We start from the raw sequence: 26,898 nt of genomic DNA on the forward strand, positions 1-26,898 counted from the left end.
TTCAGCAAGCACGGAGCTGCTTTGACAGCAGCTCCCTGCTTGCTTGAAGCATTTCATCTCTGTGCAGGGGATAGCAATGAAAGCGCTCCTGTTTGACAGCGGGACGTGCTGTAAAGGTCCCGCTGTCAAACAGCAGAGTGTTTGTTGTGGCTTGCCAACAGCTGCAGTGCTCCGACGTCTGCCAAACTCATAATGAGGCCCCAAACGTTTAATAGAAAATGTTTTTTCTTCAATTTAAATTTCTCTCATTTTAAAAACAAAATTACTATTCTTCAGGCCACTTATGGTCTACTAAAGTGCCTACTGACCACTGGGAACAATAGGCCTGCTGCTTGTAAATTTGGCACTTTGAAATGGGAGAAAATTAAAATGAAGAGTTAATCATTATGGTAACTTTTCATTTTAATGTTCTCCCATTGAAAAGCATTCAAAAACATATTTTTGTTTTCAGCTCCAATATTGAGGAGACAAGGAGTTTTAATTAGGAGTTAAATATTTCATTGCTTCAGTTCTTCACCTCTGTCCCCCAGACTGGCCCATAAATCTGACTGAGCATTGCTCATTTTCTCACACTATCTGCAGCCCGATGATGATAATATAAAGTAAACACATCCTTCCCTTAACTTTAACCCTTTGGCTTCTGGGCCATTTTTTGGCTATTTGGGGTAGTTCGCACTTAGGCCCCCATTAACCTTTTGTCCACATAAGCTATCCCAGCTAAATGTGCATCCTATTTTTCCCGACATCCTTGGGATTCCAAGGGTCCCCAGAGTTTGTGGGTTTCCATGGAGGACACTGAGAAATGAGCCAAAATACAACTCAAATTTTGGTTTTGGGGAAAAAGTGCTGCAGAAGAAAGCATCTGTATTTTTCACTGCAAACTGGATCAATGAAGGGTTTGTGGTGCTAAAATCACCATCTTCCTAGCTTTCAGGAACAGACAGACTTTAATCAGAAAACCAAATTTTTCAATACAGTTTTGGAATTTTACAGGGACACACCGCATTTTTAATAGTTTTTGTGCTTTCAGCCTTCTTCCAGCTAGTGACAGAAATGGGTGTGAAACCAATGGTAAGTCCCGGAAGGCTAAACTTTTCTGAAAAGTAGACAAAATTCTAAATTCAGCAAGGGGTCATTTGCGTAGATCCGTTTTTCATATAGAAAGTAATAATTGAAATAAAAAAATATTGAAATTTAGTTGAAGAAAATAGCCATTTCGGTCTACGTTTTCTTCTGTACCTTTTTCCAGCTGTGGCTTTTCTAATCTACTGTTAGTCTGCTAGACCCTTCTGGTTGCAGGGGTATACAGGGCTTGTAGGTTCATCAGGAACTGAAGGTACCCAGAGCCAATAAATGAGCTGCACCTTGCAGCGGGTTATCTTTGTATGCCAGGTATTCAGCAATTCATTTGTGTAGGAAAGTACCCTCTTTCTTGGCATGGTTACCCCCATTTTCTACCTGTTGTCAGTGTGTTTGTGTTCACTGGGATCCTGCTAACCAGGACCGCTAGTAATTATGCTCTCTCCCTTCTGACTTGGTTACTGACACCCCACATTTGGCATACTGGTGCTTCCATGTAAGTCCCTAGTATATGGTTCCCAGGGGATCCCCATGGGCTACAGCATGTATTATGCCAGCCGTGGGGAACCCAGGCGGCAAAGTGTCCTGCAGGCCTGCCATTACAGCCTACGTGAAAGGGTGCATACACCCTTTTTCACTACAGATCACTAAGTCACCCCTATGGCAGGCCCTCCTAGCCCAGAGGGCAGGGTGAAAGTACCTGTGTGTGAGGGCACCCCTGCACTAGCAGAGGTGCCCCCACAAACTCCAGTTCTATTTTCCTGGACTTCGTAAGTGCGGGGACGCCATTTTAAGCATGTACTGGACATAAGTTATTATCTGTGTCGAGCTACTTAATGGTAACTCTGATAATGGGCATGTTTGGTATCAAACCTGTTGGAATCATACCCCATTACTGTTACCAGTATTGGACATATGATTGCATACACTCTGGGAGCTTCTTAAAGGACCCCCAGCATTGCTCCTACAAGCCTTCTGGGGTATTCCGGGCAGCCCAAGCGTCTGCCACCCCTCAGACATGTTTCTGCCTTCCTGCTGCTTGAACAGCTCAACCCCAGGAAGGCAGAACAAAGGATTTCCTTTGGGAGAAGAGGGGTGACACCCTTTCCTGGAAATAGGTATTACATGGCTTGGTAGGGGTAGCCTACCCAAGCCACTGCAGCCACTGGTATGCTTTGAAGGGCAAATTTGGTGCCCTCCATGCATAAACCAGTTTACACCAGTTCAGGGACCCCCCGTCCCTGCTCCGGCACGAAACTGGACAATGGAAAGGGAAGGGACCATTCCGCTGTTCATCACAACCCTAGGGGTGGTGCCCAGAGCTCCTCCAGAGGCTTCCCTGGGTTCTGCCATCTTGAATCCAAGGTTGGGAGGGACCTCTGGGAGCATCTGAGTGGCCAGGCAGGTGACATCAGAGCCCCCTCCTGATAGGTGCTCACCTGGCCAGGTGACCAGTCCCCCTTTCAGGGCTATTTAGGTCTCTCTCTTGGGTGGGTCTTCAGATTCGGCTTACAAGATTCCAGCAGGACTCCTCTTCAACCCCTACTTCGACTTCTAGGCACTGGAACCGCAACTGGACTCTCCAAGAACCGACAGTCTGCATCCATGACGAAGACTCTGCTTGCAACATTGTTTCCACAGCTTCTGCAACATTTCCCCTGCTGTGCATCCTCTGAAGGGGGCACATCGTCAGTCTGCACTGAAGGAGTCACTCCCCTGCATCTGGAGGCACCAACTGCAATGATGACCGGCTGCGTGGATCTCCTCTCATTCTGAGCTGTGTGGATCCTACATCACGGGTGGTGGTCTGGAGTAGTCCTCTTGGTCCTTTCTGCCAGCTCATCATTGGTGGAGATAAGCCCTTGCCTTCCAACACACGACAGTACCCCTGTGCATCGCGTCTCTTACATCTACCAAGTCTTGTTTGGATCTCCAGGCTCCTTGTAGCCCCAGCCCCCAGCACTCCTTCCTGAGACGCACAGTCCTCTCCATGCTTCTCCTGAGGCGTGGGACACTTCACCAGTTGTGTTGTGTGGGGTCCTCTGTGACTCCTGGTTCCTCATCCAGTGGATCTCTTGTGGGGGCTGCCTCTTATTCTTTGGACTCCCTGCCTTGCTGAGGGTCCCCCTTGGATCCCCCTCAAGCCTCCACCCCCACCCCCAGGGGTTGAGTCCTCCTGAACCTTGCTAGTCCCAGGCAGCTCCACTTTTGCCTCACCGTGACTTCCGCCTTTGCCAGGGCTTGTTGGTGGCTTTTCCATGCCACGGCCGACTACAGTCATCCATCCGGCATGGGACGTTGACTGCTACCCCCATGAAGTCTTAATCTGCTCCAGGGCTGCATTCCTGACCGTCTGCGTCCTACCGTCGACCCAACTCCTGCATCCACTGCTGGGTGGGTAGAAGCTCCTACTCCTCCTGGACTCTTCTGTGACTTCTGGACTTGGTCCCATTCTTCCACAGGTCTTCCTCTTCAGGAACCCACCACTGGTTTCTTGCAGTCTTGTCTGGATGTTGCATCTTCTTCATTTTCTTCCTTTTGGGTGGTTTGGGGAAAATCTTGTAACGTACTCCTCTCCTCATGGTCGCTAGGGGGCACTGTGGTACTTACTTTTGGGGTTTCCTAGTACACCCAGCTCCCCTCTACAAATTCCACTTACCTAGGCGGGGGTCCTGTGTTCACATTCCATTTTTTAAGTATATGGTTTGGGCCCTCCCCAAGGGTCACTATTGTCTATCTGCATTTGCACTGTTTTCTTTCACTTTCTATGCCTATTGCTGATTACTAGTGTACATATCTAGTGTGTTACTTACCTCCTATTGGAGGGTTGCCTCTCCACTACTTTTTGGTATTTGTGTCACTAAAATAAACTACCTTTATTTTTGTAACACTGAGTGTTTTCTTTCATGTTTGTAACTGCTGTGTGACTGCAGTGGTATTGCATGAGCTTTTCATGTTTCCTTGATAAGCCTTGGCTGCTCACCCACAGCTATCTCTAGAGAGCCTGGCTTCTAGACACTGCCTACACTACTCTAATAGGGGGGTTCCTGGACCTGGTATAAGGTGTAAGTACCTCAGGTACCCACCACACATCAGGCCAGCTTCCTACAATTTGGTAAAATATAAAGAGTGAAAAACAGGTGTCGGGGAAACCTGTGTATTTCATAAATGGGCATAAGATATGGAGTTTAGAAGCAGTGATTATTTGCATATCTCTGAATTTGGGGGTGTACCCATATTAGCGTTTGAATTACAGGGCATTTCTCAAACGACTTCTTTCTTTCACACTGTCTTACATTTGGAAGGCACAAATGTAGAGAAAGACAATTGGCAAAAACACTTGTTATTCTATTCTGTGTTCTTCCAAATCTCCAGATAAAAATGGTACCTTGCTTGTGAGGGTAGGCCTAGTGCCCGTGACAGAAAACGCCCCAAAATGCAACATGTGCACAATACATTTTTCCACTGAAAACTGGCTCAATTTTGAAAGTACTTAGCTGTGGATTTTGGCCCCTAGCTCAGCCAGCACCTAGGGGAGACCTAGCAAACCTATACATTTAATAAAACTAGACACCTAGGGGAATCCAGAATGGGGTGACTTGTGGGACTCTCACCAGGTTCTGTCACCCAGAATCCTTTGCAAACCTCAACTTGTCTTAAAAACACATTTTCATCACATTTCAGCAATGCAACGTTCTGGAACCTGAGGGGAGCCGCAAACTTCCTTCCACCCAGCACTCCGCCAGGTCCCCAGATAAAAATGCCACCTCAATTGTGTAGGTAGGCCAACTGCCCGCGACTGGGAAGGTCCCAAAACTTATTTTGGCGATAATTAGAACCAAGGTGAGTGTACTGATTAGTATTTGGATCAGGAACCATTTAGGGAAACCTATCAAACCTAGATGTTTCCGAAAAGTAGACATCAAGGAAAGTGGGGAATCCTTACAAGCAATACCTCCCTGGAAAGTCCAAACCCCCCCCCCCCCCCCCCAGACAGAATGCCATGCAAAAGTAAAACATTGAATAAAGGCAAAAGTTTTCCTTGCATTTCTGTTACGTAAATTACAGAAATATTCAGAGATCCTCAAACTACTTACCACCTAGCGTTCCCCAACCTGTCCTGATAAAAACGCTACCCCACTGATGTGCCTATGACAGAATGGATCGCACAACGGGCAATGGTAGTCCTTACATGAGGGCTTCTGTTGACCCTGGGGTGATGCATTCCTGACTGAGGACCTAGGCACAGGCACACAAGTGGGGTAGCGTTTTTTTAGCGGGACAAGTCTGGAAACGCTAGGTGGTAGGAATTTTGTGGATCCCTGCATATTCCTGTAGTTTGCTTGACAGAAATGCAAAGCAAAACAGAGTTTGTATTCAATGTTTCACTGTTGCAGGGTATTCTGAGTAAGAAAACTTTGGGGAATCCCCACAAGCCACACCTCCGTGGACACACCAGGTGTCCGGTTATCAGAAATGTGTGGGTTTGGTAGGTTTCCCTGTATGGCCGCCGAGCCCAGGACCCAAAACACAGGTGCCTGCTTAACAAAACCAGGTTGTTTTGCGATAGATAAATGTGATGTTTCCACAATACAATTTAGGCCCTACCCTGTTGTGGCCCCATGTGAAGAGGGGGGTTACCCAAACCGTGCTAGTCGTCCAGTAGGACTGCAAGGTGGATTTCTGCACTAACTCCCTTTTGAGCGTAAGGCCCAAAAATATCTTCAACTCCGCCAGCAAAGTGGGAGTCCAATGGTGAGCCCTAGAAAGGGACCCTAGAGTGCCTCCATGCTCCCTCAGAAATTGTTAGGCTTTCAAATTTGTTAGCTGCACAATTTGCTGAAGGAAGTCAACATCCAAACAGAGATGGATGTAGTCAATTGGCAAAAAGTTAGCTGTATCTACTTTACATCCTGCGTCACCAGTAAAAGTTGGAATTTGGGGCTGAACTAAATTGGGGGGCTGCAAAGAGAGCACTCTATCTGTGCTTGTCGCTGCATGCACCTGCTCTCTGGGTTGGGCCAACCTGCTGTTGTCCCGCTGCACAGACTGTGCTTTCGAAGGGACAGAACAACTTTCATCATCTCTCTCAGAATCACTGGAAGAGGTGCCGTCGATATGACTCCTCCGACTGAAAAATCACTCCCAGAGTCTGCTCCATTGTCCTCTCTCTCGGATGCTGTCTCAGTATCTGCTGTCTCAGTCTCTGATCTTGCCTCAAAGCTGTCCTCCATATCTCAAGTTACGGCTTGAGCAACAGTAATTTAACAAGACGCCATCTCTGCTACTGGCTAAACTGTCCCTCTAAAACACTAGCCTACGTCGAAGGTAGATATGGTCACCAAAGAGCGAGAGAGAGAGATGTGTGCAACAGTAAATGTCAGTCACCTTACCTTCACTTCTTCCCTCAATCAATAGGTTCTCTGAAGACACTGAAAAAAACGAAAAAGACGTACTATTACTTCACCTTGCCACATACATACGATCATAGTCTGCAGCACTGGTGGCGCCCATTCCGAAAATCATTTTTGGTACTCTCATGACGACCTCCTCGGATTTCCCTCACTACCACCCAGCAAAAGTGCCCTTCATCACTCCATAGCCCCCCCTTTCACATAAATTTAATTTGTTTTAAAGCACAGGTAACGGCTGGCTCTACTAATCCACTGAGCTACATACATTTTCGATAGAATTACCGCTGTTTCTGTAGCATGCACATGTTGTATGTCTCCAGGAGCAACTGCTCATGTGACCGTCATTAATAAGAAATACTGTCAAAGCTACCTGTAAATAGCCACTACCTAAGTTAATAACAGCCTTAATTCTGCAAGCGTGAGATTTACAGTATCAGTGTACAGTGTATAACCCCACCAGTACAGGGCAGGTGACCCCTTCATTACTTAAGAGACCCATTCTGATTATCTGCCCTACGTGAAGTGACTGACCACCAAACAATGCTTTGTGTTTTTAATATCCTAACAGGACTTCTAAGTAGCCATATGTTTCATAATTAGGTGGTAGTGATAGTGTTGCACCTTTGTACGTATGAAAGTTGCCAGTCTTGGGATCTACAGCATCAAACTTAATCCATGAGTAAGATTTTTCAGGTTGTGTATTTACAAGAAACATTAACACACCCCATGCCAGGGGAACCCCTATCAAGAAGATGTTGTGATTGGTGTCCTGAAATGTACCCCTCTAGGAACATGAGGTTGTGCCATTTTCAGTGTGCAGGTTTAATAAACATACAATTTAAATAACAGTAATCGAAATAGGGAATAACCTTTTTATAAGTCAAGTGCCTGACAAATCTACAGCAAGTTTAAGGAGGTTTCCAATATTACAACAGTTGTCTCCATGTCTCCGCTAATTGTAATACTCGTTTTTTGAGTGTGCCATCCAACCTCTTTACAAAACCTGTACAACAAACAATCAATCTTCCTCATATTGCACCTTTGTTTCAGCAAATACATTCCCTCTTAACTGAAAGACCACGTATCCAGGATGGTGCAGCACAGGCAATTTCTTGACACAAACCTGTGTGTGTCTTTGAATCACATATCACCAGAATCATAGCCCCAAAGAGAATTCAAATTATGCATGCATGATGCACCAAGGGTCATTGCATGGTAGCTTTTTGTAGAGCAGGTGCATCAGTAGAAATTTGTTAGAGAGCTGGGACTAAAACTGCGGACATTGGGTCCCTTACAGAGCTGTATTCCTACATGACAGAGGCGAATCCGCCAATGCTAGGCATCAGCTCATACCTGCCGTTATGCTGCCACATGGTCATAGTCTATTGTGAGGTGTACACTGTTATGAGACCCCTTTTTTTGGGAAGGGGGCAGGGCACTGGGCAGGCAGGCTACTTCGAGCCTTCTTAGGTGGCTGAGGTCATTTGTCCCTGGGATCTGCCCTACTGTAGCTCTGAAAACATCCCTTTCCTTGCTTGGTTCAGCTGTTGAGGGCAGGCAGTAACAGGCTTCTCAGGGAGGTGGCCTGGAGGACAATAGATTGCAACTCATCTGCCAGCCAACATCCATAAAGGATTCTCAACCCCAATGTTGTCTTTTTAAGCAAACAGTACTTTAATCACCTGTCCTTACTAAATTCTGCACATTCCAAAGGTGGTCCAGTTATAGGTTTGTATACCACATACAGGCTATAATCAAATGGAGATATGATTCCATGTTACAGCACTGTTTTTCACAAAATGTGATTTAAAAATGTTGTTTTAGAGCAATATTTTTTACTCTTTATTTTTTAGCAGCAGTTGTCAATATTATCTTAACTTTTTCTTTTTTAATTTTTGCAGGTTGGTAGGTGTATCCTCTCTTTTTTGCTTATGACTACCAAGATATTAAACCTTTACTGTGAGTCTCACTACTTCAGTCTCAGAGTAATTGGACTGAGCATGTTTACCAGCAGTGTCTGCCTTTTAAGGTAATGCCGGTGAGGCAATATTAGGGTAAGGATCACTAGGCTGGTTGCATGTGAACGCACATGTGTACAGGCTATGCTTGAGAGGCTGCTGTTGCGTGTAGCCTGGAATTCGCACACAGTTAGCCTGGAGCAAAAGGAACTCTGCAAGGATTGGGACTGACCTAGGGTGATAGTTACGCTTGTTGCATCTCATTGTGATTATGGTAAAGGACTTGAATATATCCAGCGATAAGTTGCAGTAGATATTATCATCCTTGTCTATGTCCTTCTAATATGCTTTTACTTAAGCTAATCATGTATACACATCTTGACTTCAAAATCCTTTGGTCAAATGTACTTAATTAAAGTTAAATGTAAGAATCCCAAATTCTGCCTTGCATCAGATCCATATACTGGCAAAAAACAATAGATAATTTCAATTATTAGCTTTAATAATATGAATAACAAAGAATTTAATTGATCACTGGGTGACCACATTTTCATGTGTGTGTATTTAAATATGGGCATGCACTAATTTGCATTACCAATATCCTAATAGTATTCAAAAGTCTGTGAACAAGTGAATTGGTTTCTTTACTGCAATCCCAATTTTAAAATATTTTCTTATTCCAAATATGAGAGCATTTACCAATTAATGTCGATATTGTGTTGCAGTCACTGTCTCATTGACATACGTAATTAGCACATATTTAGCACTTGTTGTATTATGAGTATCCAGATTTCATTTGGATCCCTTAACCTTGCCATATTTTTGGTAATTTGTTACCTCTTTTCACAAACTTGTGTTTTTTGTAATGAATATGCAATTCCATTTTTTGTTCGATATTATTTAAGATCCCAAGATAATGAAGAAAAAGTTACTTAATCCTTGTTTTTCCTAAAGGGGCCATTCATTGTAAAGATAACTAACCCTCCTCACTGTTGAAAACAGTGTTATTGTAATTATTTAAATAGCATGGCCCTCCTTTCCCATCAAAATGAACTGAAGACTAAAATTCCACAATTAATCACTGTAAGGGAGAAGTTAAACATTCCTTTTCATTTCCTGTCTTTATTTTTTTCTTTATAGAGTAGTTGGAAAGATTGTAACTGAATTGGCTTCATTTGAAATTAACTAAATGAAATTTGGTAATACTCTTACATTAAATGTGTGGTATTTTGTGTTTGTTTTGGAACAGACTATAAAGGTGTTTTTGGCAGAATATTCAAGGTTATTGAAATCAGTGGAGATTCCTATGTTGGACTACAGGAATTACAAGTATGTAATTTTCTTTATTCTCCTTAGCTTGCATTAAAAATCCTCCAGCTGTGACCTCGCCTCTAACCAAACTTTTCATAGAAGCCATGCCGGAAACCTGCAGAACACTACTTTTATTTTCGCTGTACAAATCTCGGTAAACATAAATAACATAATTTTTCATCATGGTTGAAGAATGGACTCTAGCATGATGTAGATTCTAGTTTTTCTTATGATAACACTCATTATTTTTTTTCTTTTTTAAGGAACATGTTGCAGATCATAGGAATGCTCAAAATGGAACACATAAATTTCATTTGGAAAAGCATAGCTGTAACTATCAAATTTCTTGAGTAAAGTGTGGATTCAGTCAGAGTAATTTAATGGAGGCATACAGCTGCTGTAAATACGGGTTAATTGTTCAGAGTTTCATTTTCTGACGTAAAAGGAGCAAATTGCCTTCATTTCAACGTCTTGTGATGTTGCAGGAATATATCATTTGACACGTGTCTGTTTTAAAGTTTTAGCCAATAATTATGACGTAGGGGGCGGGGCCAAGAGAGCGCTGGATTAAGATGCACTCTCGCCTCTCCGTGGCCCTAGCCTGCAACATCAGTCTCGTAGCGGGTCTAAGAGCAACGCTACTCTGTGATCCGGCTGGCCAACACTACTACAGGGGCCCGAGACTGCTACTGGCAGTAAGGGTAGATTGCTAGCCTATTTAATACGTATCACCCTTTTCCACTTAACCTTGTTAACATATACACCCCTAATGAGCACCAAGAATTGTTCCTCACTAAGGCTCTGGCGCTTGTGTTTCAGATGCCGGATGCTGCAATCATGATTGGTGGCGACTTTAACCTAGTAATGGACAAGGATCTGGACCTATCTAGACATCGCGCAGTTCAAAATGGGGCCTTCTCAGTACCAGGGCTCCGATGGTTGGCGGACTGCAGCCTGACGGACTTCTGGTGATCGAAACACCCCACTTCCCAAGACTACATTTTTTTTACTCAGAAGCGCACAAAATGTATGCCCAAATAGACCATTTTTCTTTAGCAACCTCTGCTTTCCACTCAATAGTACCAGACTCCCACATTGCACCCAGATCGCTCTCCGGTTATGCCCCATTGATCCTATTGGTGCTAATTAGCACGCCCGCAGTAGCACATCAGTGACGCCTCCAAGAGACCCTATTACAATCCCCTTCGACAGTCTCCACCAGCCGTGAACTATTGTTGATTTCCTTCCACTAAATGACAAGGTGGTCTTGGCCTCACTCTAGGAAACCCTGAAGCTGGTGGTTCGTGTGGAGTTTATATCTCTGTCCGCTGTGAAGAATTGAACCCTCAAGGCACAGCAACTCATTCTTGAACGGAAGTTGTCGGAACAGAAGGCTAACCGCAAAAACACTGGAGCCCTGCGGATCTGGAGAGAACTAGAAAGTTCACGAAAACTCCTCAAACTCTTAGATTTAGACAGCAGAATATACCGTAGTCTGCCTCAAACATAAATTCTACCTCGGAAGCAACCATTGCGGGAGCCTTCTTGCCCACCGCTTACAAGCAAAGATCCACTCTGGATCGGTTCAGCTGATTCCCCAGCACCCCCACCCCCCTTCTGAGGCTTGTACAGACTCACAGATTGCGGAAACATTTTAACAATTCTGCATCTCAGCCCCTTTCAGGTCCCCACCTGATCCATCACAGTACCTTGGTATGCATTCCCCTCCCCCCCCATCTATCCACTGAGACAAACAGATTAGAATTGAGAAAGTCGAGTCAGCCATAGACTGTCTGAAGCTGATGAAGTCCCCCGGCCTGGACAATTTCACCTCTTAAATTCTACAAAAAACGTCTGTCATGAATTGTCCCCAATACCGACACAATCATTTAATTAGTTTGATACCACGGGTTCACTCACAGACTCCATGCTGGACGCCACTATTTTGATTATCCGTAAGCTGGCAAAGACTCCACATTATGCAGTTCCTATAGACCCAGCTTTATGCTAAATGTTGATACTAAACTTTTCATGAGTATTTTAGTGCAACGCCTTAACCCTCTAATGTCTGGCCTTATCGACCCTGACCAGGCAGGATTCATACCCACACGCCAATGTGGGGACAACACCAGACGCATATTCCATCTCCTAGACAAAATAATTTGATCTTCAAAAGATTGCTGCTTTTATAAATTCACACAGAAAAATCGTTCAGTAGAGTTCATTGGCCCTACCTCTTTAAAACCTTGGAACTCTTTGGCTTCTGCAACAGGTTTCTGTGCGGGATCAAAAGTATCTGTAGCTCCCCTAGGGCTACAGTCCGCATCAGTGGGGACCTCTTCTACACCTTTCCCCATCTGACAAGGCACATCAAGGATGCCCCCTCTCGCTCACTCCTTTTATTTGCCCTTTACATGGAGCCCCTTTCACAACACCTTCGAGCCAATCTAGTAAGCACTGGCATTCATTTTGGGGGAGAGCAACACCTTATCAGCCTATACGCTGACAACGTGATTTTGGCCATCACAAATCCTTTGACTTCTCTTCCTGCCCTGTTCACAGAACTTCAACATTTAGGATCCCTCTCTGGCTTTGAGGTTAACATGCAAAAATCCCAAATTCTAAATTTGACAGTTCTACCCCAAATTCAAACCATTCTACGTACGCATCTCCCATTTGACTGGGCTACTGACTATATTCTCTATCTTGGGATCAAATTATCACCCTCCTTTTTTTAAAACAATCACACTAAACTACACTTCCCTACTCAAGCAAGTCAGGGCCGACATTAACACTTGGGGCAGACTTGGTCTTTTATGGCTGGGCAGGGTTGTGGCTATCAAAAGGACCACCCTCCCTCAAATTCCTTCTCTATCAAACCCTGCCTTTAACTCCACCACACCACGGACATCGGTCATTGCAAAGTGACATTGACAGATTTATTTGGGGGGAGGATAGGATACCCCGTCTTCTGAAATCTCTTATATTTTGTCCAACTTGCTAGGGTTGTTTAGCAGCACTGTCTCTGCTGTGATATTATCGGGCTTCACAACTGGGTTACCTAGTGGAGTGGAGCTGCCCTTTGACCAAGAAGCACTGTTTTCTTTCCATGGACCAGGCTGTGGTTGGTTACCATATTTGAAAAGAACCTTGGTTTCCCTGTAGACACCTGGCCTGGGGACTGTACTCCCCACTAACTCGGTATTCAGAGTCTGGGATGCTGTATCACTTAAAGCGGGAAAGCGCACTGGATGTTTGTTCCATTCTGAAGGGATCATCCCTTTTGAATGACTTAAAACAGACTGTGGCATGAAGGAAGAGGATCGCATCCAATACCTCCCGGTCAGCCATTGGGTTCATTGGGTTCTGCAGCCCTCCATTAGACCTCATGTCGAGAGACCCCTAACATTGTTTGAAAAAATGGTTATCACTTATGCTAAATGACAGGTCCCTCATCTCGGAACTGTACTCCCTGCTAGGGCAATGGACCTACGGTACCCGTTTGACGGGAAAGAAGAGATGGGAAGCTGAGCTCAGCAGACAACTCTCGGAAGACAACTGGGCTAACATCTACTACAGAGTCCAACACACTGCATATAATATGTCCAATACCGAAACTGCTTACAAAATCGTTTTCCATTGTTATTGGGCAACTGCCCACGTTGTGGCCTGGAACCCAGAGCGCTCAAAGAAGTGTTGGCGGTGCGGTACGACTAAGCCCTTGGTACACCTGTTGTGGTATTGTCTGAAACTCACCCACTTCTGTGAACAAGTATTAGACGATGTCGATTGAGCGTTCACCATATTAGATCTTCCCAAACCCTTGAAATTTCCACTTTACCCATCACGTGGGAAGCAAATAGCACTGGTATTACGTGCCGCACATCCGGTACTCATTGCTCTCTGCGGAATGCACAAGGGCCCCTAATACCTGACTTGGCTTCATAAGGTTTGGTTTATATTGGGCATGGAAAATATATCACTGTAGGAAGCTGACCTGGTGTGTGGTGGGTGCCTAAGGTGCTGCCCTATTAGTGTAGTCTAGGCAGCTTCTAGAAGCCAGGCTCTCTAGAGGCAGCTGTGGGTGAGCAGCCAAGGCTCATCTAGGAGACATGTAAAGCTCATGCAATACCGCTATAGTCACACATGAAAGAAAACACTCAGTGTTAGAAAAGTAAAGATACTTTTATTTTAGTGCCACGGTTACTAAAAAGTATTAGCTAGGCAACCCTCCAATAGGAGGTAAGTAACACCTTAAATATGTACACTAGTAATCAGAAATAGGCACAAATAGCAGTAGAAAAAAGTGCAATAGTAATACAGTAGTGACCCTAGGGGGAGCCCAAACCATATACTAAAACAATGGAATGCAAATGCAGGACCCCCACCCAGGTAAGTGGAATACGTAGAGGGGAGCTGGAAGAACTAGGAACTTCAAAAGGTAAGTACCACAGCTCCCCCCACCCCCTCCCAAGCGACCAGGAAGAAAGGAGTAATTTACTGGATTTTCCCCCAAACCACCAAAAAGACTAGAAAGAAGAATAATGGACCACCCAGACAAGACTGCAAGAAACCAGCGGTGGATTCCTGAAGAGGAAGACCTGAAAAAGAACGGGACCAAGACCAAAGTTGCTGGAGTGTCCGGTGGTGGCAGGAGCCACTACCCACTCGTCTGTGGTTGCAGGAGTTGGTCGACGGTAGGACGAAAATAGTCAGCAATGCAGCCCTGGAGTTGGAGAGTTCCTGGAGGATGCAGTCGACGTCCTACGCCGGATGGAAGATTGCAGTCTGTCTGTGGGGTGGAAAAGCCACCAACAAGCCTTGGCAAAGGCAAGGGACGTGGGTAGAGGAAATGTGGAATTGCCTGGGAACAGCAAGGTCCAGGAGGACTCTACCCATTGAGTGGGAGTCTCAGGGGACCCTCAGCAAGACAGAGTCCACAGAAGAAAAAAAAAGCAGCCCCAGAGAAGACCCACTGGAAGAGGACCCAGGAGTCGCAAAGGAGCCCACACACAACAACTGAAGAAGGGTCCCACGCCCCAGGAGAAGCATGCAGAGGGCTGTGCGTCACAGGGAGGAGTGCTGGGGGCTGCTGGGGGCTGGGGCCACACAGAGCCTGAAGACCCCTTGGAGGAGATGCCAACAAGCCTTGTTAGCTGCAAGAGAGTCAGTGCATGGGGGTACTATCCTGCATGTGAGGGCAAGGGCTTATCTCCGCCAAAGTTGGACAGCTGGCAGAGAGGACCAAGGGGACCACTCCAGATCACCACCCGTGATGCAGGATCCACACAGCTCAGGATGAGAGGAGATCCACACAGCCGGTCGTTGTTGCAGTTGGTGCCTGAGGATGCAGAGTGACTCCTTCACTCCAGGGGAGATTCCTTCTTCCTTCTCGTGCAGACTGAAGACTTGCCTCCTTCAGAGAATGCACACCTGGTGGAAATGTTGCAGGAGCTGTGAAAACAATGCTGCAAGCAGTGTCTTCGTTGTGGATGCAGATTGTCGGTTTGTGGAGGGTCCAGTCACTGTTCCGGTGGCCAGAAGTCAAAGTAGAGGTTGCAGAGGAGTCCTGCTGGAGTCTTGAAAGCCTAATCTGAGGACCCTCCCAAAAAGGAGACCCTCAATAGCCCTGGAAGGGGAATTGGTCAATGCCAGGTGACCACCTATCAGGAGGGGGCTCTGATATCACCTGCCTGACCTGGCTACTCGGATGCTCCCAGAGGCCTCTGCCCACCTTAGATTCAAGATGGCAGAATCAAGGGACCCTTTTGGAGGAGCTCTGGGTACCATTTCTGGGGTGCTGATGGACAGGGGAGTGGTCACTTCTCTTTACATTGTCCATTTTAGCACCAGAGCAGGGACTGGAGGTGCCTGAACCGGTGCAAACTGTTTTATGTACAAAGGGCACCAAATGTGCCTTTCAAAGCATACCAGTGGCTTGGGGAGGATACCCTTCCCAAGCCATGTAACACCTATTTCCAAATGGAGAGGGTGTTACCACTCTCTCCTAAATGAAATCCTTTGTTCTGCCTTCCTGGGTTTGAGCTGATCAAGCAGCAGGAGGGCAGACACCTGTCTCATGGGTGGCAGCAGCTTTCTGCTTGGAAAACCCCATAAAGCTGGTGGGAGCAATGCTGGGGGTCCTCTATGGAGCCCCAGGAGTGTGCAGAATCATACATCCAATACTGGCAACTGTATTGGGAATATGATTCTGACATATTTGAAACCAAGCATGCCTAGGTTCGGAGTTACCATTATGTTGCTAGACATGGGTAGTGACCTATGTCCAGTACATGGGTAAAATGGCTTCCCCGCACTCATGAAGTCCATGAAAATGGAGCTGAAGTCCGTGGAGGCACCTGTGCTCATCCAGGCGTGCCCTCATACACAGGTATTTGTACCCTGCCCTCTGGGCTAGGAGGGCCTGCCATAGGGGTGACTTAGTGACCTGGTGCAGTGACCTGTAGTGAAAAAGGTGCTTGCACCCTTTCACGCAGGCTGCAGTGGCAAGCCTGCAGATAAACTTTGTATGGGGTCCCCATGGGTGGGATAATACATGCTGCAGCCCATGGGGGACCCATGGTACCCCAAATGCCCTCAGTACCTGGGTACCATATACTAGGGACTTACAAGGGGGCGCCAGTATGCCAAATGTGGGGTGTGTGTGGTCCAAGCAACCAAGTTTAAAGGGGTAGGGAGCATAGTTACTGGGGTCCTGGTTAGCAGGATCCCAGTGAACACAGTCAAAACACACTGACAACAGGCAAAAAGTGGAGGTAACCATGCCAGAAAGAGGCTACTTTTCTACACTCCATAGCAGTTGACAAGAATGTAAAGGCTTTCACCACAGACTGGACTCCTTTTATACGCATTCTATCTTCTGAATTCAACAAATTGACCTGCCCAGCTTACTTGAAAGTCTTGCGACTGTCGCCCTCACCCATTCCTTTTCTGACCCACCTGTAGCTAACCACTCTGGGCATTTGACTCTAGCTTTCCGGGCTTAGGGCCATTAGAGACCCCCATTTATGACCACTTAGCTTTCTTTTCTGAAGAAACGGGAGGGAGGTTTAATTTTCTCTTCTTTCTGGTTCGTTAATTTGAGTTTGATTAAACTGCCTTATACTTGCTGTCGGCCCTCGGAGTTGTAAGCAAAAGCTGTGTATTGCTAACCATTATGAAAATCAAACGCTGCCGGCCCATTGTGGATGTAGACAACCAGCTGTGTTCACACAATAACTATGGCTATAATCAATAGAATTGATCCATAATTATGGGGTAGGCGGTCAGGTCAATTGTGGAGTGCCATTCAATCCATCCCAGCAGTCTTGCGGTTATCTTCCGGGGTACACGCTCTGACATGTTTAGGAAAATCCAAAACATACGTGTTAGCATTTAAAAAACGGATCTATCTCATACGGGCTCCCTCCTTGCATCAAGGTAATCTATGTGACTTGGTTATAGGACGCAATCAGGTGGACCTACTTAGCACCCATTAACGTTTAGACACACTGGTATGACGAACCTAGACTCCACATACCAAAGCCCTTCACGTTAATTAACCTCATCATGTTGGCCATCTTTGCAGTTCTAGCTCTTACCATTATCTGCTCCACCCTGTTTGATTTTCAGTTCATAGACATCTGTTTGACATTCCACACCTAAATAAGAAACCTTATCAAATCAGCATACTGTGAGCTCCACTTTCTTCAAAAGGTGAAACATTTAATTCTCACGAAGACTACATGACAATTCTTTCAAATATTATTCCTCTACCACATTGCTAGTGCATATATTCTTCTGGCGTTTATCCAAAAGCTGCATAATTAATGCTTTTAATTCTGTCGTTCAGCATCCTTTAGAAGAAGGGAAATCCAACCAGGGCACACCTCATTTGTCTAATGGTGGCTCAGTCACGCTTGTATGCTATGTTCATAGGCTTTCACTCCTGTCATTCTGCTTTGACACCTTAAACATTTGGAGGATGTTGTACAAGGGAAAAAAACCCTACCTTTCTCAGGACATTACCAATAATCGATCATTATTTCTCAAGCAATTTCCTGCTTTGCTATGAGAATTTAGAATGCTTTACAAATGAATAGATTCCATCCATATTCCCTCCTTTCCTTGCACAAGCTTATTATGTCTTTCTGCCATGATGTATCTTGGTCTGACTTTTTGGATGACACGTACATGTTGTAAAAGAGGCCTAATTTAATGACAAACCTGAACACAATAACACTTTAGACTGTGTTTGTGAAAGGCTTGGGGCCCAAAAAAAAACAATACTTTGAATGGTGATAATAGCTGAAAGAGCGTGTGAGATCGGCATATTATTATTTTATAGGCTGGTTGACATTAGTCACAATAATAAAAAATAGCAGAAATGCAGTGAAGAGGAAAGGTACATTTTGTTGTCCCAGCCGAGCACGGAGCTAATGTGGAACTAAGCTTGTTTTGATACAATTGCTTCTGTTTTGAATCTCTCTCTGAGGCACTGTTCACACTATGATTCAGATAGAAAAAGTCTGCATAACTCTACCTTTACACTCCAAAGAGGATCATTGAGGATAATGGCATACAAGGACCTTATATTTTGGGAGGGTGAAACACAGAGACTAGTTGAGATCTTTTTAAAGAGTGTCTTAGTACTTTCCTTAACTCCCTTACGATCCTATCATTCAGCCGATACTATAAATGTGAGGCTTATAAATTAGGTGTAGGAGTTGAGTAGCGTTTAGACTATTAATTGCAGATAGTAGGAATGTGCGATATATGCTTTGGGCTTTTCTAATGCTCATCTTACAATCATAAATGTCATCATTCTGATTTGCATGGTTTATGTGCTGATCATACATAGTAACCTGTCATTACAAGCTTCAATTGATGTGTGTCTACTTCTTTTAGATGTCTTGGTGAGGGTCCATGGATCTACAAGTAACCACACAGATAAGAGCTTCTCTGGCAGGGTTGTCGGAGTCAACACTCTAAATCTAGATATGCCTTACTCGTCATAGAGAAGCATGAGAGACACCTGTTCATTTTAGTCTTGTCCAGTGGTGTTGGATAGAGAGGCCTCCCTTGGGGCTGAGGAAATCTTCATTCTGTGCCCTACAATTTGGGAGTGGAGGGGATTTAAAAGGTCTTCCTGATTGATCTAATATTGTTTCACTGCCACTTTTATATCTGTGCTTATTGAAAGTAGAAATATTGCAGCAACTGGGAAAAGTATTGGTGAATGACAACCTCATTATCATTAACCGTAAGTGCCCAATTGCCTGTTTTAATCGAGCTTACTAAGGCCCTCTTTATGAGTCAGGCGGTCTTGAGACTGCCACAATTACAGTGGCAGTTGGACCACCAGCTTACGACCATGGCGGAGCCGCCACGGTCAGACCGCTGACACCGCCAGGTTGCTGCCGTCGGTTGTATCCACCAGGCAGTGCTGCAAGGAGTGCTTCCCTCTGGATTACGAGTCCCTATACCGCCAGCCTTAGGCTGGCAGAATAGGGGCATCGGGTGCCCCCGGGGGCTCCTGCACTACAGGGGTCCCCATGCACAGCCCCATAACACGTTCCACTGCACTGCCACATTGCCGTCAGCTAGATTATGAGCCGGCTGCAATGTTAAGACCCTGTTCACCGCAGGGCTGGCGTGTGGAACTCCAGATAAGGCCGGTGGTGTTTGGACCACACAGGTGGTCTCTCGGCGGTTTCAGTTTGGCAGACGGCCTCCACCTCCTGCCAAATTCGTAATGAGGGCCTAAGTCTTGAATATTCCTGCATTTTTGTTCAGCTACTCAGGCATTTGCTTACAAAGTGATATAATTGTAAAATAATTGACTGTAAAACGTAGGACAGACTCGGTGGATGCTGCAGGTTTTGAAGTAAAAGGACTGAATTGAGAGGCACTTAAAATTAGTGTGACTAAAGGAGAAAGAATAAATAATGTAGGCTTTCCCTTTGTGAAATCCCCAATTATTGATCACGCCTCCGGGCCTGAGAGAACGTCAGCTCTTTTGCAGATTGACTAGGCACTCTGGAAAACACTCTTTTGTTTGACTTCGCATGACTAGCCCTCTTCCTTGGGTTGTTAGCAAGAAAGGTAAAGCCTAGGATAGTAAAGCAAGATGGAGAGGGGAAGAGTAAACATAATAAAGAGCAGCTGAGCATAAAATCAGCTACATTTCCTTAAAATTAAAACATGGTAAACCATCACAAATAAGGCCCATGGGTCAAGTTCCTTCTTGAAAGTTGTTGTGATTGAAACTTAAATTATTAGAACCCTATTATTAGGACGGGCCCACTTATCAGTACTGCCAGAAATGTGCCCCCTAGAGTAAAGTGTCTGTGGTGGTGTTCACTTGCGCAGGAGCACTATAAAAGTTTGGTGCCCATGCCTGCCCAGAGAAGTCTCCAGTTACAGTCCTTTGTTATCATTCACTTCGTATTTCCTCCGGTTCCCATGCTGTCTACATTAAGCAAGCCTCTAGAACAAATCTTTATTTTAAAGTAAATTGTGGCAAGCTGTCTTATCCTATCCTCGGGGGGGGGGGGAGAGATTAGAGTGCATGGACCCCCAGACTGGGGTTCCATGCACTCTGGGGGTCCTCTAAGGAGCCCCCAGAGTGCATGGAATCATACAACCAATACCGGGAACAGGATTGGGGTATGATTCAGACACATTTGATACCAAACATGCCCAGGATCGGAGTTACCATTATGCAGCTGGACACAGATAGTGGTGACCTGTGTCCATTACACGGGTAAAATGGCTTCACTGCACTTACGAAGTCCAGGAAAATGGAGCTCGAGTTTGTAGGGGCACGTCTGCTCATGCAGAGGTGCCCTCACACACACAGGTACTTGCACCCTGCCCTCTGGGCTAGGAGGGCCTGCCAAAGGGGTGACTTACAGTGACCTGGTGCAGTAACCTGTAGTGAAAGGGTGCATGCACCTTTTCAAGCAGTCTACAATGGCAGGTCTGCAGACACATTTTGCATGGGCCTCCATGGGTGGCACAATACATGCTGCAGTCCATCTGGAAATCCTGGGGCCCCAATGACCTTGGTACCACATACTAGGGACTTACATGGGAGCACCGGTATTCCGCTTTTAGGGTGTACTAAAACAGGAACAACCACATTTAAAGGGAGAGCACACAGTCACCAGGGTCCTGGTTAGCAGGATCCCAGTGAACACAGTCAAAACACACTGACAGCAAGCAAAAAGTGGGGGTTACCATGCCAAAAGGAGGGTACTTTCCTACACTAACCCTTTTAGTCTTCACAATCAGTCGAAATGTTTCTGTATAAGTTGCCAACTCTTGCCACTAGGTTTCCATCAGGTCTGTTGGTGCTACAGCTACTCTGCCCCAATAAAAACTAGAGGAGGCAAGCAAAAAGCGTTAACTACTGTCTTCTTGCTTCATGAACACTGTCATTGTAGAATACTACTGACAGGCGCATCATGAATCGTGATGAGTTAGAATACAACCCCATCTGGACAGTCTGGTGGTACACCTACCTATGAGGGAAGACGACGAGTTTTCAAACCGGATAGCTACTAATTTTTCTTCAACAGCAAACTTACTTATATAACATGGACATTCATGAGTTAGATGATAAAATCCTTCCAGTGCATATCCCCAGTGCATGATGCTACTCCTAAGTGCCCTATTCCTATCTGGATTTGGAATTTCTATATGCTACAGTGCCTTAAGGCCTGAAGCATCTGAAAGGCTGCATGTTTGCACTATATATAAAAAAAAAACTAAACATTAACAAATGTGCAGGAGGCTCTTTAGCAAGCAACACTAGACTTTCAATTCCACTGAACAAAGCAAATAGATTTTCAAACACTGGCAAAGAAGATTAACTCCGTATCTCTTATAAGCCAAGTTTATCCACTAACGCAGAAGCAAATCTCACTACAATATGCTTGGCTTTGCAGCTTGTTCTTCACCTTAATATGCTAAGATGAAGGCTGTTTGAGATTCCACAGACCTTAGATCATAAGGGCTACTGCCATCACTGCCCCAAATCAACCAAGAGGACACAATCAGACCTCTTAATGTAGAAATATCTTATGGGTGAAATGGATTTTTATGTCTTGAATCAGGCTTACATTCACTGATAAGTTTTACAAAAGCTACCCTATTTTTAATACCAACAATTTAACATCAGGGTTGGACCTAGCCCTTTACACACGGTCATCCCCAAACTTTTTGCCTCCTTCCTCCTATTTTTTCTGACCTGTTTTTATTGGCTTTAGGACTCTGGGCACTTTACCACTGCTAACTAGTGCTAAAGTGCAAGTGCTCTCTGTCTACATTGTATTGGTAATTGGCTTTTTTGATGATTGGCATATTTGATGTACTAGTAAGTCCCTAGTAAAGTGCACAGTAGCCGTGTAAAGATGTCTCAGATCTACCACTGCAGTGTCTCAGTGTGTTCTGCCGATTCGAACTGGCAAGTGTACCTACTTGCCAGCCCCAAACCTTCCCTTTTACTACATGTCAGTTACCCCTAAGGTAGGCCAAGGCGGCCCCATGGGCAAGGCACAGTGTATTTAAAAGATAGGACATCTACTAGTGTGTTTTACATGACCGGATAGTGAAATATTACTGAATTTGGGTGTCACTATTGCAAGGCCTATCCCTCCCATAGGGTTACATGGGGATTGCCTTAAAATATCTTAAGTGCAGTTCCCTATTGAGAGCAGATAGAGCTGTGGAGTTTAAATTTAAAATACAAATACATATTTTTGTGAAGTTGGTTTTTAGATTGTCAGTTTGAAAATGCCACTTTTAGAGAGTGGGCATTTTCTTGCTCAACCATTCTGTGCCACTGCCTGGCTGCAGAATACACGTCTGGGCCAGACTGACAGTTGGGCTTTTTGGGTATTCACTCAAGACAGTGACACAAAGTGAGCTGAGGTGTGTCCTGCATATCTTGATGAGTCTTCCTATGCTAGAGTGGGAGGGAAGAAAGATATCAATGTTTAAATATGTCTAGACCTATTTAAACATTGCAGTTAAGTACTGTTACTTTTTTAACAATGCAATAGCATGTTCCTGCTTAAAACAAAGCCCTGTTATCTGTATAATGCTTCTTTTGGCCAGAGCCTGGTGCCCCACCCCCCGGCACTTGAGGCCCCTCTGGGGGGTGGGGGGGTCGTCCAAACCCCCCCCCCCCCCAGTTTGAAGACCTCTGCCCTAGAGTGTGTATGGGGCATGGCAAGGAAGAGTAATGGTGTTTCTCACTACAAATGCTTACCTTTGAAGTATGCCTACTTCAAAGGCAGAAATGAGTATAAGTATTGGACTGCAGACCCCACAACTTTAGATTACTTCTGGATCATGAGGAACCTCTGCCAAGGAGAAGAGCTTGATGCTTGAGGAGGACCTGCTACTCTGACTGTTGCTTTGCTGTCCTCGCCTGCTGCTGCTTCTGCCTGAAGAGGGAAAGGACAGGACTTTGCTTTCTGAAATCCTTCTTGTGAAGTTTCCCCAAGGGCTTGGACTGAGCTTGCCCCCTGTTCTGAAGTCCCAGGGCCATCAAAGACACCATCTTCCAGCACGTGGACTCTCTTGCTGAGACCCCTACCCTGCCAAGTGGTGCCACATCCAGTCCCTGGGCCTTAATAAGGAGAAGCTAGAGAACTCAAGGTGAAAATCTATGGACCGGAGCTGAGCGGCAGAAAAACTGACGCAGCACCTGCACTGTGGCTGAAAAGTCCAGTTCAGCGTGGATTCATCGCTGCCGTGCATCTGTATTTTCCAGGCATCGTCCCTGGGCGTCAAAATCTTCAACATCATTGCATGGACCCGAGGCTGCTTGTCCAGAAATAGACTCATCCCTCCCTGCGAGGAAAGAATCAACGCATCTCTTATCCAGGAGAGAAAGAATAGACGCACGGCCTCACTTTCGAGTAAGGAATTGACACATCGCTTGCTTTTTCCAATGCACGCTTGTCCGTGCGGCTTTATTTTTGACACATACCAGGTACCTTGTGCTAAAACAATGCATCCATTGATTTCTAAGGATCAAGACTCTTTTTACTTAAAAAATTCATATCTTTGCTTGTGTATGCTGGATTTTTGTCGTTTTGGTCTTGTTTGATTTATATAAATATTGGCTATTTTTCTATACAGGTGTGGAGTCCTTAGCGGTGTTTTCACTGTGTTACTGTGTGTGTGTTTGTATAAATACTTTACACATTGCCTCTGAAATAAGCTTGACTGCTTGTGCCAAGCTACCAAGTGGGTGAGCAGGGTTTACCTGAGTTGTGTATCTCCCTTACCCTGACTCAAGTGAAGGTCCCTACTTGAATGGGGTGTAAACTGACTGCCAACTAGAGTCCCCATTTCTAACAATCAAAGTAAAACAAGGATGCTTACTTGCCTAACATATACAATTGCTGTTCTTTTTCACTTTATTTCAAACAAAATAACATTTAAAAACAAGTTAATAGCTTATAAAGCAACATGCTGGGAATAAGGACAGTAGGTATGCCTATGCTTTCAGGTAAAGATGTGCAGTACATGTGCCCTACTAGGAACAGGTTGAACTGGCCAATCCACCAACCACTGATAATACACTCCCTCACATAACATTTAGCTGCATCATACCCAAGTGAGATGAAGCAAGGCTACACCACCCAGGATAAAGAACAAGTCAAAGAGCATAGGAAGGACACAGGAATACCATAATAACTTAGGTTCCGTTTGCCATCACGATAGACAACAGATGTTTATCTAGTTGGATTAGGTTATGCCATTCGGGGTCAAAGCAAGTTAATTTTCTCGGAGACTATTCACTCTAGCCCAGACCGAAATCTCTAGCTGGATGGTCAAGATACAGAAATTGTGGGATTGTGGTGATTTCACCCATAACACACTGGCAACAGAATATTCATTTTCATATTAAATTGCTACGCACGTTTTCCAGGAGACAACTTCCTTACACTTTTCAAATTACAAGATCATTCAAAGTTTTTGCATTCATAGTAACAAATGGAGCATTCTGCCATTTATTTTGAGACCGGATAAATAGTTACAAATTAAACACATTGCCAAAATGTGTATTTGTGAACTTATATCAGGATTCACCACAGTCACAGTGCAAAAAGGTAACTGAAATCGCAAAAAAAGAAAACAAACAAAAACAAGCATTTGCAATGCAAATGGTCTCCTGTTTTGCTTGAGCAATTAGCATTCTAAACTCCCAACGGGACTTTTCTTGCCACATAAATTGAAAATGAAAATAAAAGTTTCACATAACTAACTGGGCTTTTCTTGCCATATAAACTGAAAAGTAAAAGTTGCACATAAGCGAGCTGACGGCCGCCATCAGTGCAAAGCAGACACACAAACAGAAATAATAGTTCACTCGTAGTGAAACCTATCGGCAAAAGTGCAATTATTGACGTAACCGGCAAAAGTGCAATTAACTATGTAACAGGGTCAATGTCGTGCAAAAAGCTCGACTTCTGCCATGCGAGATCACGCTGCAAAAAAAGAGAAAATGTAGGCAACAAACTGGACGGAAAACAACGAGCCTTGTATGTTTTCAGTACTTGGTCGCTGCGCTCAAGGAGGGCTAACCACCGGAAAAGTCATGACATATGCATGCCTTCCACTAATGAAAGCAAGCAGATTTTAAAAGGCAAGCCCACGAACCAATGAAAGACACTGACGTGACATGGGCGTGGTTTGAAGCCCAAAGAGAGATAACACGGAGCGCTTTGCGCTCGCCTGTAAAGAACATTTTTAAAGCACTGGAAAAACATGACTGAAAATCTATTTTTGAGACCTCAAACGGCCATCCTGCCACTCAGGTTGATATCAGGCACCAGAAGCAAACAGTGTGGAAAATTGGAAATTACTAACACCTTTATACTAACCGCACCAACTTAGGATACCCTTTGATTAACCATGCCAAAATAAGTAAATTATCAGTCCTATATAGATGTGGTTTAGTCGGATGACTGAACATAACCCATTACCAATCACACACATAAGGTATGAAAAACACGTAGAGGGTGGATTTGTTGACACTTTCACTAACTTATCTGGTTTCCTTAATTGGTATTATCGAGTGAAATCCAACGTTGTACAGAATGAAAGGCTGCAAACACTTCACACTGTCCTACCATGTTGCCTATGCCCTTTGTACCATCAAAAAGATATTTCTATTTGCCCTAAACCAGCTAGGGTGGACAAAAGGCAGTTGTTCAGGAGTTGAGTGAAGGGGATGACGTCGCACACCTCCGTAACTCCCAGAAGCAAGTAGTATAATTTGTGATTGACCTACATTTTGACCCTTAGTCAGTCGTGGCCCACTTGGAGCTAAACTTGTGGTGACTCATCACCTACAAGCTGATCACGGTTTGTCAACACATAAGAGCACAAGTAAGGTCCTGAAAGTGGTACACATTAAGTAGCAGGACTGTGCCACAGGAAAGGCAACGCTGGACCATGCTTGTGTGCACAGTGTTACGTTTGTACAGACAAGATGACACTCCCCTGTCCATCACCACCCCATGGGTGGTGCCCAGAGCTCCTCCAGGTGGCCACTTGATTCTGCCATCTTGAATCGAAGGTGGGCAGAGTCCCCTGGGAGCATCTGAATGACAAGGTCAGGCAGGTGACGTGTCAGCCCCCTCCTGATAGGTGGTCACCATGCTAAGTGACCAGTCCCCCTTCCTGGGCTATTTATGGTCTCCCTCTTGGGTGGATCCCCAGATTTGACATGCAAGATTCCAGCAGGACTCCTCTGCATCGTTTACTTAAGCTTCTGCCAACCGGAACTGCAACTGGACCCTCCAGGAACCGACAATCTGCAACTTCGGCAACGGCTCCGCTGTGCAACATTGTTTCTCAGGCTTCCTCCAGCAACTACAACATTTCCTTGGCTGTACATCCTCTGAGGGCGACAAGTTGTTAGCTTACATGAGAAGTAAGAGAATCTCCCTTGGAGTGAAGGAGTCACTCGCCTGCATCCACAGGCATCCACTGCAACGACGTCTGGCAGTGGATCTTCTCTCCTGCGAAACTGCCTGGATCCTGCAACACAGGTGGTGGTCTGGAGTGGTCCCCTCTGTCCTCTCTACCAGCTGTCCAACTTGGACAGC

The 26,898-nt window shown here is 45.0% G+C and overlaps 1 protein-coding gene across 6 annotated transcripts in view; it reads left to right on the forward strand.

The window, feature by feature from the left end:
* The window catches only part of TMEM39B (transmembrane protein 39B), a 480,936-nt gene that overhangs the window by 34,630 nt on the left and 419,408 nt on the right, over nt 1-26,898 (forward strand). For 4 of the 6 annotated variants that reach the window (XM_069223330.1, XM_069223325.1, XM_069223329.1 and 1 more), the window contains exon 2: nt 9,702-9,781. The exons of 1 other annotated variant lie outside the window; for it this stretch is intronic. The gene's annotated coding sequence lies outside the window, so the exon portion shown is untranslated. Of the gene's footprint in view, nt 1-9,701; nt 9,782-9,808; nt 9,918-26,898 lie in introns of all 6 variants that reach the window. One more of the 6 variants, XM_069223328.1, reaches the window with a different exon arrangement.

Source organism: Pleurodeles waltl, chromosome 3_1 (genome assembly GCF_031143425.1).
Source record: "Pleurodeles waltl isolate 20211129_DDA chromosome 3_1, aPleWal1.hap1.20221129, whole genome shotgun sequence".
In the NCBI taxonomy this organism is placed as follows: domain Eukaryota; kingdom Metazoa; phylum Chordata; class Amphibia; order Caudata; family Salamandridae; genus Pleurodeles; species Pleurodeles waltl.